Source organism: Talpa occidentalis, unplaced genomic scaffold (assembly GCF_014898055.3).
Source record: "Talpa occidentalis isolate TD23 unplaced genomic scaffold, MPIMG_talOcc4v2.1 talOcc4.3, whole genome shotgun sequence".
In the NCBI taxonomy this organism is placed as follows: Eukaryota; Metazoa; Chordata; class Mammalia; order Eulipotyphla; family Talpidae; genus Talpa; species Talpa occidentalis.
Window position 1 is genome coordinate 137,463,075 of NW_023603184.1, and position 9,341 is coordinate 137,472,415.

Consider the following 9,341-nt stretch of genomic DNA (forward strand, 5'->3'; position numbering starts at 1 on the left):
CAGTCAGGTCAGTACCTCTTCCCATCCAGAGAGGAGCTTTCGGTTTTCAATAGCGCTACAGAAAAAGAAAATCCATATGCTTCCATGGATGCCCATCTCAGTGTTTTATAATGTTCTAGAGAAGCTTTGCCTTAAATTCAATCTTCCTTCCTCTCTCTCTAATGCAAATTTGCTCTTTTTCCCATTTCTGGCTTTAGTGATTAGGGCCATTAATCTGCTTGCCTGGACTCCACGAGTTGGTAAATTCTGTTTTAACCTTCTTTGCTTCAAGTGAAAGACTGTTTCTTAAAGATTCTCTCAGAGAGAATGAGCAATGGTGAGCTTTGCCATTCCTCTCGTTTCTCTCTTAAATGGCTTCCTGACCTGCGGAATTCAAATATCTCTTAAAGATCTGGGCAGTGTCAAATAAGACTTTCTTCTGCAGTGCTGATGTAGCTGGGCATCAGGGTTCTTCTAGAGCCGGTGACCTCCTGGGATTAGAATATTCCCCATTGAGTCTGGATCCTCCTGGCCTGGCTCATTTGGGGGCAGAGACCAGGGTGTGTGCTGGGAGAAGCGGATGGGGGGTGATCTGTATCAATGGTTTTCTCTGTGCCACGTACTTCCAGCACTTCTGCAATCTTCACAATAACCTTCTGGGCATAGCAATTATTCTTCTCATTTCACAAATCCACCACTCTAAAGCTCAAGAAGTATAGTAACTTGCCCATCGTCCCAAAGTCAAGATTTGAACCCAGAGTTGTTTTTACTCCAAAGAGGTTCTTTTCTGAGAACACAAGGGTGCTTTAAGATCTGAATCTCAGTTTTAGATGGGTCCCAGTTCAATCTCCATCAGTGGATGAAGAGAGGGAAAGACAGATTGGAAGCAGCCTAATTTCTATGGCAATGACCCTGGGGCACTTTTAATCCAAGCCTGGGCCTAAGAATCACCTGGGTCATTTCTGGGAGAATTATACACCTCACTGTTCTATCGAAGCAGAGTAGCTTCTGAATTGGACAAGTCCATCAGCCCTATCGGACAAAGCCTGGCTCTTTTTCTGGCCACTGCCAGGCTCCTGTCAGCTGTGTAGCTAGAGAAGTGACATGTGCCACTCTGGAGACACCGCAGGCCTGGGGTCTGAGCAACTGACTCAGCTGGATCCGGGCTGGGTCTGAGTCCTGAGTCCTGGGCCTGTTGGTAAAGTCACTCTCCTCTTCTCTCATTATTAGATCTCTTTGTTTCTCCAGTCGCCTCTGGAAGAACAAAGTAATATCTGCTTCTTTGGATAACATGATGAATTATTTTATTTGTAAGAGTTGGAAATATAGGTTGGAGGGAAGAAACTACCATAAAACCTGATAATTTAAGCACCTGTTTATTAGACTACCCTGTTAGTATTTTTAGTCAATCCTGAATTTAATGCTATATTGCACAAATGGTGTCCGTATAGTGTTACACTCACTAATGTGTGTATATGAATATGCAGACACATACATTTAGACACAGTACAGATATTCATACAAACACACACATGCCATGTAGGTCCATACTTTTATAATCAACTAGCTTTTTCCCTCCTCATCTTGCTATTTAACCAGATCAATTCCACTCTAAACCCAGGGATGCTGAGCCATAACCAGACAGGTTTCAGGAATGCAGTTGCCAAATATCCTCCAATGATTCTGCACATAACAGCTTTGGCTGTGTAGAAAGACCGCTTGCCTGGAGGTGGCAAAGCCATGCTTGTGCACCGTCTTTGACACCTCCTACCTGTGTGGCCTTGGGAAGTCACTTGACACAACTGTATAATAGGTACAAAAGAATGGAGAATACAATCAGAAAGGCAGGAGACATAGTTGTTGCCAAGGAATTTACAATTTAACTTTAAAGATAAGGCATGGAAATAAAAGACAGTCACAAAGCCATGAATGCCCCTCATAAATGAGTAGAATAATGCATTAGAAACTAGACACATTCACAGATAAGATGAACTTGGTCTAGGAAGCAATTAGCCTGGGGTCAAACCTTCTGGAAGAATTCAGTTTTGAAGGAGAGTGAGGATTGACTGAAAAGATTGAAGGAGATATTCAGGCAAGGGCAGTAACTCAAGCAGAGGACAGCACTCATGACAGCGTCAACTCAGAGAGTCTGGTAAGGGGGAGGGCACGATCTCACATGACCCCCACAATCCTGATGAAGGGGACACCATCGTCTTCATTTTATAAATGAGGAACTTAGGTTGTTGGGGGTTGGAGTCTAGGACTGTTTGAATCCATAATAATCCAGTTTCTTGATGAGTTCTTTCTAGGGCAAGCACGCTGGGTTGTTGACTTCTGTTCAAGCCACTCGTTTTCTCTTGGAAGTCTAGGAGACCGTTTTGTTAACTTCTTCATGGGCTTTTAAACCCTCAGACTATTCGACTGTCTTCCCAATTGATTGCGATCACTCTGACTTCTGTTGATTTTCTGAAGAGGTGAGCAACTCCACTTTTGGGCCCATGTGCAGAAATGGAAGCACGCTGCCTGGCAAGCCTCAGATCAGCCCAGAACACATTTGGAGATCCAATTAGAGCCACTCAAAACTAACAATGCTTTGAAAGCTAGCTATTGATTAGAGATGGGAATGTCAAGTTACCTTTGCCCAAACAATAAGCTCATTACAAGGCACTTCAGAGAGATTCAAGCATTAAAGACCTTGCTTTGATGACTTTGAAAAGGCAGGGAAAGGCAGCAGAATTAGTAACAAAGGGAATGTTTTTCCCTCAAGTCAGAGACTAAAGATTGTGGGAAACTCTTAGAGACAGACATTTGCGGACAGAAGGAAACCAATATTTATTTCTATATATGGATTAAAACATGTTTACTACCTAATGGACTTTATTTCCACCTCAATGTCTCTATGTGAGAAGAGACTAGTTGCCTAGAGAGAAACTCAGAAAGTACTAGTGCAATAAATGTTCAGTTAAGGGGGACAAGGGGACTACTCGTCTAATCCTCCAGTGATGCTCCTGACATGCCTATCAGCCTCTGTAACTGGGTTTGTACTAGTCCATCCATACGCTCACCAGTTGGCAGAGAGTGTGCCTAAGGATGCGGGTCTATCGCCAAAGAAAGTGAGAAGATATACACATACTTGCCTGTTTTGTTTTTTTTTTTTAAAGATGTATTTATTTATGCATATGAGAACTGGGGTACAGGCCAGAGGTGCAGGGGGTGAGAGGATTCACCAGAGACAGAGTGGGGAGCAGAACAGGCAGATCCACTGAAATACACTGCTGAGGGGAGCAGCGGGCGAGTCAGGAGAGGTCTGCTGTGCCATGTGGGTAGCTTCTTGGCCGGAGATGGAACTCATGCTGCAGTGGCTGCGGATAGCTTCACAGTTGCATCTTCACCCCATGTGTCACCAGGGAGGCCCACACACTTGCCTTATAATTACTTACATTCTTAGTTTCTGTGCAACGTCAAATCCATTCCGTTATGGTGCTAGCTAACAAAATGGCATGTACCCTACTTCCATTCTATGACTGCCCTCCCCAAGTGATGACGTTTATTTATCTCTAAAAGCACCTCAAAATGCTTCTGGTGTGGAGGAGTGTGCGTGGAGTCATCTTTCTTCATTTACTCACTTGACAAGTATTCTTGGGCATCTACTAAGTGCCAGACACTGTCAAGGTCTGATCTTTGATTTTTGTCAAGGTGCTTGGGATATGAGACAACAATAAAAAAGCAATAATAAAAAAACAAGTTCCTGCCTTTATGGAGCTTTATTCTACTAAATCAGTTGTCACATTGGGGAGACGACTAAAGATAGATATAATAATAAACTATAGCATGTGTTAGAAGAAATTGAAGGACTAGGAGCATAAAACATAAAACGGGATTGAGAGCAGCAGCTCGTGGGGAGTGGGGTGAGGGCAGGAGGCCAGCCATTCTGCTAAGTAGGTGGTCAGCGGAGGACCCAGAGAAGGTGTGACATTGGCCAAGACCTGAAGGAGGTGAGGGCTTCGACCAAGTGGCTGTCTAGGGGGAAGAGCGTGCAGAGCAAAGTCCCGACATGTGGGCACTGGGGAGACAGCAGAGACCACTGTGACCACAGAAAGATCTGGGAGGAAATGGAGTAACTCAGGCTTTCTGCTTTCTGATTATGAGGGTATCTTTCAAACTGCTTATAAAAGTCAGAGTGAAGATTATTTATCTTTAAAGAGATTTATGTGTTGACATGTCAATATGGACACCACATGGGTAAGTGAAAGCAAAAGCAGGTAACAAAGCAATATTTACACATAGGGTTCTTTTAAACTTAAAGAGAGAGATACAAAGTCATGACTTTCTACTTCTTACATTTGAGATTTTGGGGGGAAATCTAGTCCATAAATATCATCTTTGGATTGCAGGCTTCTTGGAGTCAGGAGACAAGTCTTTGGTCAGTAGCAAGGGGCACTAATGCCCCTGTTGAGGGGATGTTAGTGAGCAAGCTCTTTCTCTACACACACACACACACACTCACACACACACACAATTTGAGTCAATACATTTAATTATTTCTGTTTTCTTTTTTGAATGCAGGTTTTTCTTCCTCACTCAACACATTTTCTACAAACTTGTGCCATTTCTTCGAATTCCTTTGTAGAGATCTAGACTTTTCCTGTTGGACTTTCCCATCTGCAGTTCAAGTCCATGTATAACGTAACCAAGTTGGCTGTTTATTTTCCCCATCTTGGTCAGGTGCACGGTCCAATCTTTGTGACTTCCATTGGGATCTTTCTTGATGTTAGATTCTTCCCACTAGTTATCCAAGTTGCTTAACCATTGAAAAGTGTTCCTTCACCTTTAGATCTTTTTGATATCATGTTTATGTCCTGCTTCTATTCCACTTGATGGCTGCCATTAAGCTATTTTTGAGGTCCCTGCCCGGAAGCATACGTCTGTCTTAGATTCTTACTTCTAAGAACTAATGTCCAGAGGACTTGCTGGTGGGAGGCTCAGCTCCCACCTGGCAGTGCCTGCTTTAAAATGGCTTTGAGGGCCTCCCTGGTGGCACAAGGGGTTAAGACACAACCTATGAAGCTATCCGCAGCCTCTGCAGCACCGAATTCGATCCCTGGCCAGGGAGCTACCCACATGGCACAGATTTCTCCTGACTCATCCACTGCTTCCCTCAGCAGCGTACTTTAGTCAATCTGCCTGTTCTGTTCCTCACTCTGTCTCTGGTGAATCCTCTCACCCCCCACACCTCTGGCCTGTACCCCCATTCTTGTATGCATAAATAAATCTTTAAAATAAAATAAAATGGCTTTGATGAGTAACCCAAGGAGGCAGCCAGCCCCTGAATCATCACACGGCACCCGATGTGAGAAACACGAAGTGCGTGCTGCTGTTGCTCCATCCCCACCCTATATGAACAGATTAAGTAAATACAGTTTCGTTTGGCACAGTTCTGCTATTTTCATTCTTCAAATCCTAAAAATGCACATACACTTTGACCGTTCAATAGTCCACGGTGCCGGAGCTGGGGCCTCACTGTACTTCACCTCAGTGACTGGCAACACCTCCAAACACAGTGTGGCTGCAGCTTCTACCCAGTGCACCAGTGGTGCATGACAGCCAGGCGCAAACACTGCGTGACCAGGCGCCTGGTACCTGCAAGAGGAACATCCTTCCTTGTGCTGACTAGATCACCATGTCGAGTTTCCCCTTGAGCACAGTCCAGACCCTGCATCTTTTTTTTTTTTTTTTTGATACAAAATGCCACTGTACAGGGTATCTATGCCCTCTGTCCTGCTATTTTAATTATAAATTATCCTGTCACATTTAGTGCATACTTACTCAAGAGAGCAACATAATGGACATTCGCATTGCTAGAAAACCACTCAAGTTGGGGTATCAGTATCACTTTCATACATCATCAGAGCATTATTATTTATATTGCTGTCATATCAGATTACTAATGAAACAGAAATCTTTATTACCACTCCCCTTCCCCAACCTGTGCCTTCCTGTCCCTCCCAAGTGTGACATAGGACCGACTGGCATTGTTTGGTGCCCAGGAATCGCCAGGCAGCAGGAATAAATGAAACTGAGTCTTGCCTTCTTATCTGGCAGCCTTCTTTTCCTGTCTTGTGGAATCTCTTTACTCCCTAGGAGTCCCCACAGTCTGACTCTAGACCTCCTGAACAGAGACCCAGACCCTGAGGAGCCTCCCCACCAGCGCCTATTCCTTTCATCCCCCGCCCCCTCACCCTTCCAGGAGTGGGAGGGGAGAGGCAGGATGGAGTACCAGTCAAGAGGATTACCCTTCCCTACTCCATTTTCCCTTCTCCTGTCACCGATTTCTGACCGGCTGTCGATCCTATCAGGGGTCCATAAAGTGCGAGGACTCTGGCCCAGGAGGGGGGGGTAGGGGTTAGGCAAACAGACCAGGGAGGCAGTTGGTTGAAATTTAACCACAATATTCTTGGTCTCTATTGTTTTGAGTGAGGCCCAATATTTCCACAGCAGGATTATAGGATCTGATTAACCATGTCAGACAACAATGCCGAGTTGGGATGGGCTTCCCCTTCCAGCTGCCAATATGAAAAAGTAAATACAACACCCAGATTTCTGAAGGGACTCCCAGCAGCCCCCGAGCCCTACTCCCCAATTTTAGCTCTGCTACTGTTTTTGACCCCAAAGTGAGAGGAGGAAGGAACAGTGCGGCACTGCATGCTCCCTTAACTCCTGGCCCAGGTCCCAGCAGGACAAGTAATCCTGGCACAGTCTTCCCAGGTGAGTCAATGACTATGTGCTCCCCATTCTCCCGACTTCTTCAAATATCTCTTCCGGGTTCCCTCAGGATACTATGAGCCAAGAGGCTGGGACTCATAGAGTCCAGGAGTGTGGAAAGCATGGCAAAAACTAAGTTGCAGGCAGGACTTAAACAGTTGAGAGGGGTGATTAAGTTTTTTCTAGAATGTTCTGGAGCTACCAATGCCTCCCCATGTGCAAGGGTGGAGAAGACAGACCCCAGAAATATGGGGAAGCAAAAAATACCACCGAAGAAAAGATAAACACATGCAATTTGCAGCAACATGGATGGAGCTGGAAGGGATCATGCTCAGCAAAATAAGCCAGAAAGAAAAAGAAAAATACTGGATGGTCTTACTCATAGCAGGAATCTAGAAAACTTAAATAAAGGACCAGGAAAATGAAGAACTATAAGAAAGTGAAAATCAAAATCAACAAAAAACTATGAACCAGAGACACTCTATGGGGGGTAGGAGGCGGGGAGGGGAGGGATTGGGGTCAAAATAAGGGGGTTGCAATTGTATGGGGAATATAAAAATAAAATTTATTTAAAAAAAAAATACCACCGAAGTCCTCAGGGGACAGGAAAGTATTCCTTGAAAGATTTTGGGTTGAAAGACAGAGGATAGATGGGCTTGGGGCCCCTCGAGTAGAGAGGGACTCCCAAGGGCCCGGCCACCTCATGCACACACAAGCTACCTCGTCCCCTCCCAACTCCAATGTTTCCCCTCAAGGTGGGATCTTCTGAGGCCTTATCTAAGGAATATGCAAGACAAAACAGCAATCAGAAGCCTCCAACTTCCAGGTCACAGCAGCTACATCACAAAGTGGGGGCTCCCTTCTTCTCTGGCATTTCTCCCTGTACCTAAGTGCCTACTACTGATGACAGGCCACTATTTGGGGAGCCCATGCATTTATTGATGCTGATAACAGAGCAGTAATCAGCCTTCTTTGAACTCTGAGTCTGAGAGCTTCTTTGTATTCTGTTACTCCTTTTGAACGGTTTCTTCTTCAGGAAAATTGGAAGTTAGAAAACACTTCATTCAGGGCAAAGTTTGGAAGAAGTACATCCTGATTGTATCAGAGGCCCAGTTAACACAAAGCTGCCCCCTTTAGTAGTATAACCCAGCACAGTGGAAATTCTCAAGCTAAAACTGAATCTGTTCTCAAAGAATATAATCTCACGAAGAGCACACAGTCCATAAACACAGACTGCATGGGGAGCAGAGAGTGAAGGACAAGCACAACAGAGCAAAGTGAGTTCACCACATCACAACAAAGGGTTATTCAGATTTTCAGATATCCCCTATACTCTTTGGAGCAAATCTTCCTGGTCGCGTAAATAGGAGGAAATGAGGGACAGAATAATTGGAGAGAAAATGCCCCCAGTGACAATGTCAAGAATAACACTAAATCTGGGACCAGCCTATCCCATTCCCCACTCCTTCAGCCATCTTTGTGCAGAGAATAACCCAGGGGCCCCTGCTCTCTCCTAGCAGGACCGGAGCAAAAGAGGAGGCAGGGGTGTTGGAAAATGGGAGGTTTACAGAAAAGGGAGAAAAGAGAAGGCATTTCAAATGTATCATGGGATAAAATAAAGGAGAGAGAGGGGGATTCGGGAGAGCTGAGCATCTCTCTGACCTCCAGTGCTCACTGTGGGGGACCACACCAGGCCGGCCAGGGCCTCGATCGGACAGGGTGGATCCTTCCAGAATCCTGATACAGGCGCACAGTTCTCACTATTTGCCACCTTCAGCCCTAGGAGTTTCAGGACTAGCTACTCAGGATTCAGTGGGAAGATGAAGTCAAGGAAGGCTTTCACTTCTCAACAACTCTGCTTATCCCGTGGAAACACTCCTTGATCTGGGAGACTGATGGTGAGGGGAGAAGAGAATGGCCGTAAGTGGGATTTTCCAGGACCAGCCTGGGGCTGTGCCTCCAAGGGCTGCTGGGAAAGCCCTCAGTGAGGCCTGAGTAAAGGAGGCACTGCCCAGCAGGAGGGCTAAGGGACGAAGAGTTCTCTTCCAGCAAAGAGCTTGCCTGTCAGGCGAACGGTGGGGGAGGAGTGAACCAGGGCAAGGCCAGGTCGGCCTTGCAACCTAGGTGGCGCTATTTCTCTACTTTTTAGGTCAAGTTCTTGCAGGAACTTCCTCGAGGTCCCTAGTCCTGCTCCTGGTTTGCTGACTTGCTCGTGTAAACCACCTTATATTATTTTTTTTTCTAAAAATACTCCAAAGCAATTGAAAGAGTCCCTTCTCCCACCAGCCAGCCCTGGCCCCAGCCCCGGCCCCGGGGAGCGGGCGGGTAGGCGGGGAGGTGGGCCACTGCTTTATTAAACACAGGGAAAACTAATATTTACGGAATAAAATTTATGGAGCAGCCACGAGAATTCGACCCTTTTATGTGCATGTGGAGTGGGGGTTGGGCCAGGCTGGGGGCCTCGGGGAGGGGCCCAAGCCAGGGGGCAGGGCTGGAATACAGCCTGGCTAGGCCAATTTGTCAAGGCAGGGGTTTCCCTGGAGTTGCCCAGGATGAATGATTCTCAGCCACCACCCCCAGCTCTGGGGGGTAAGGGTTTC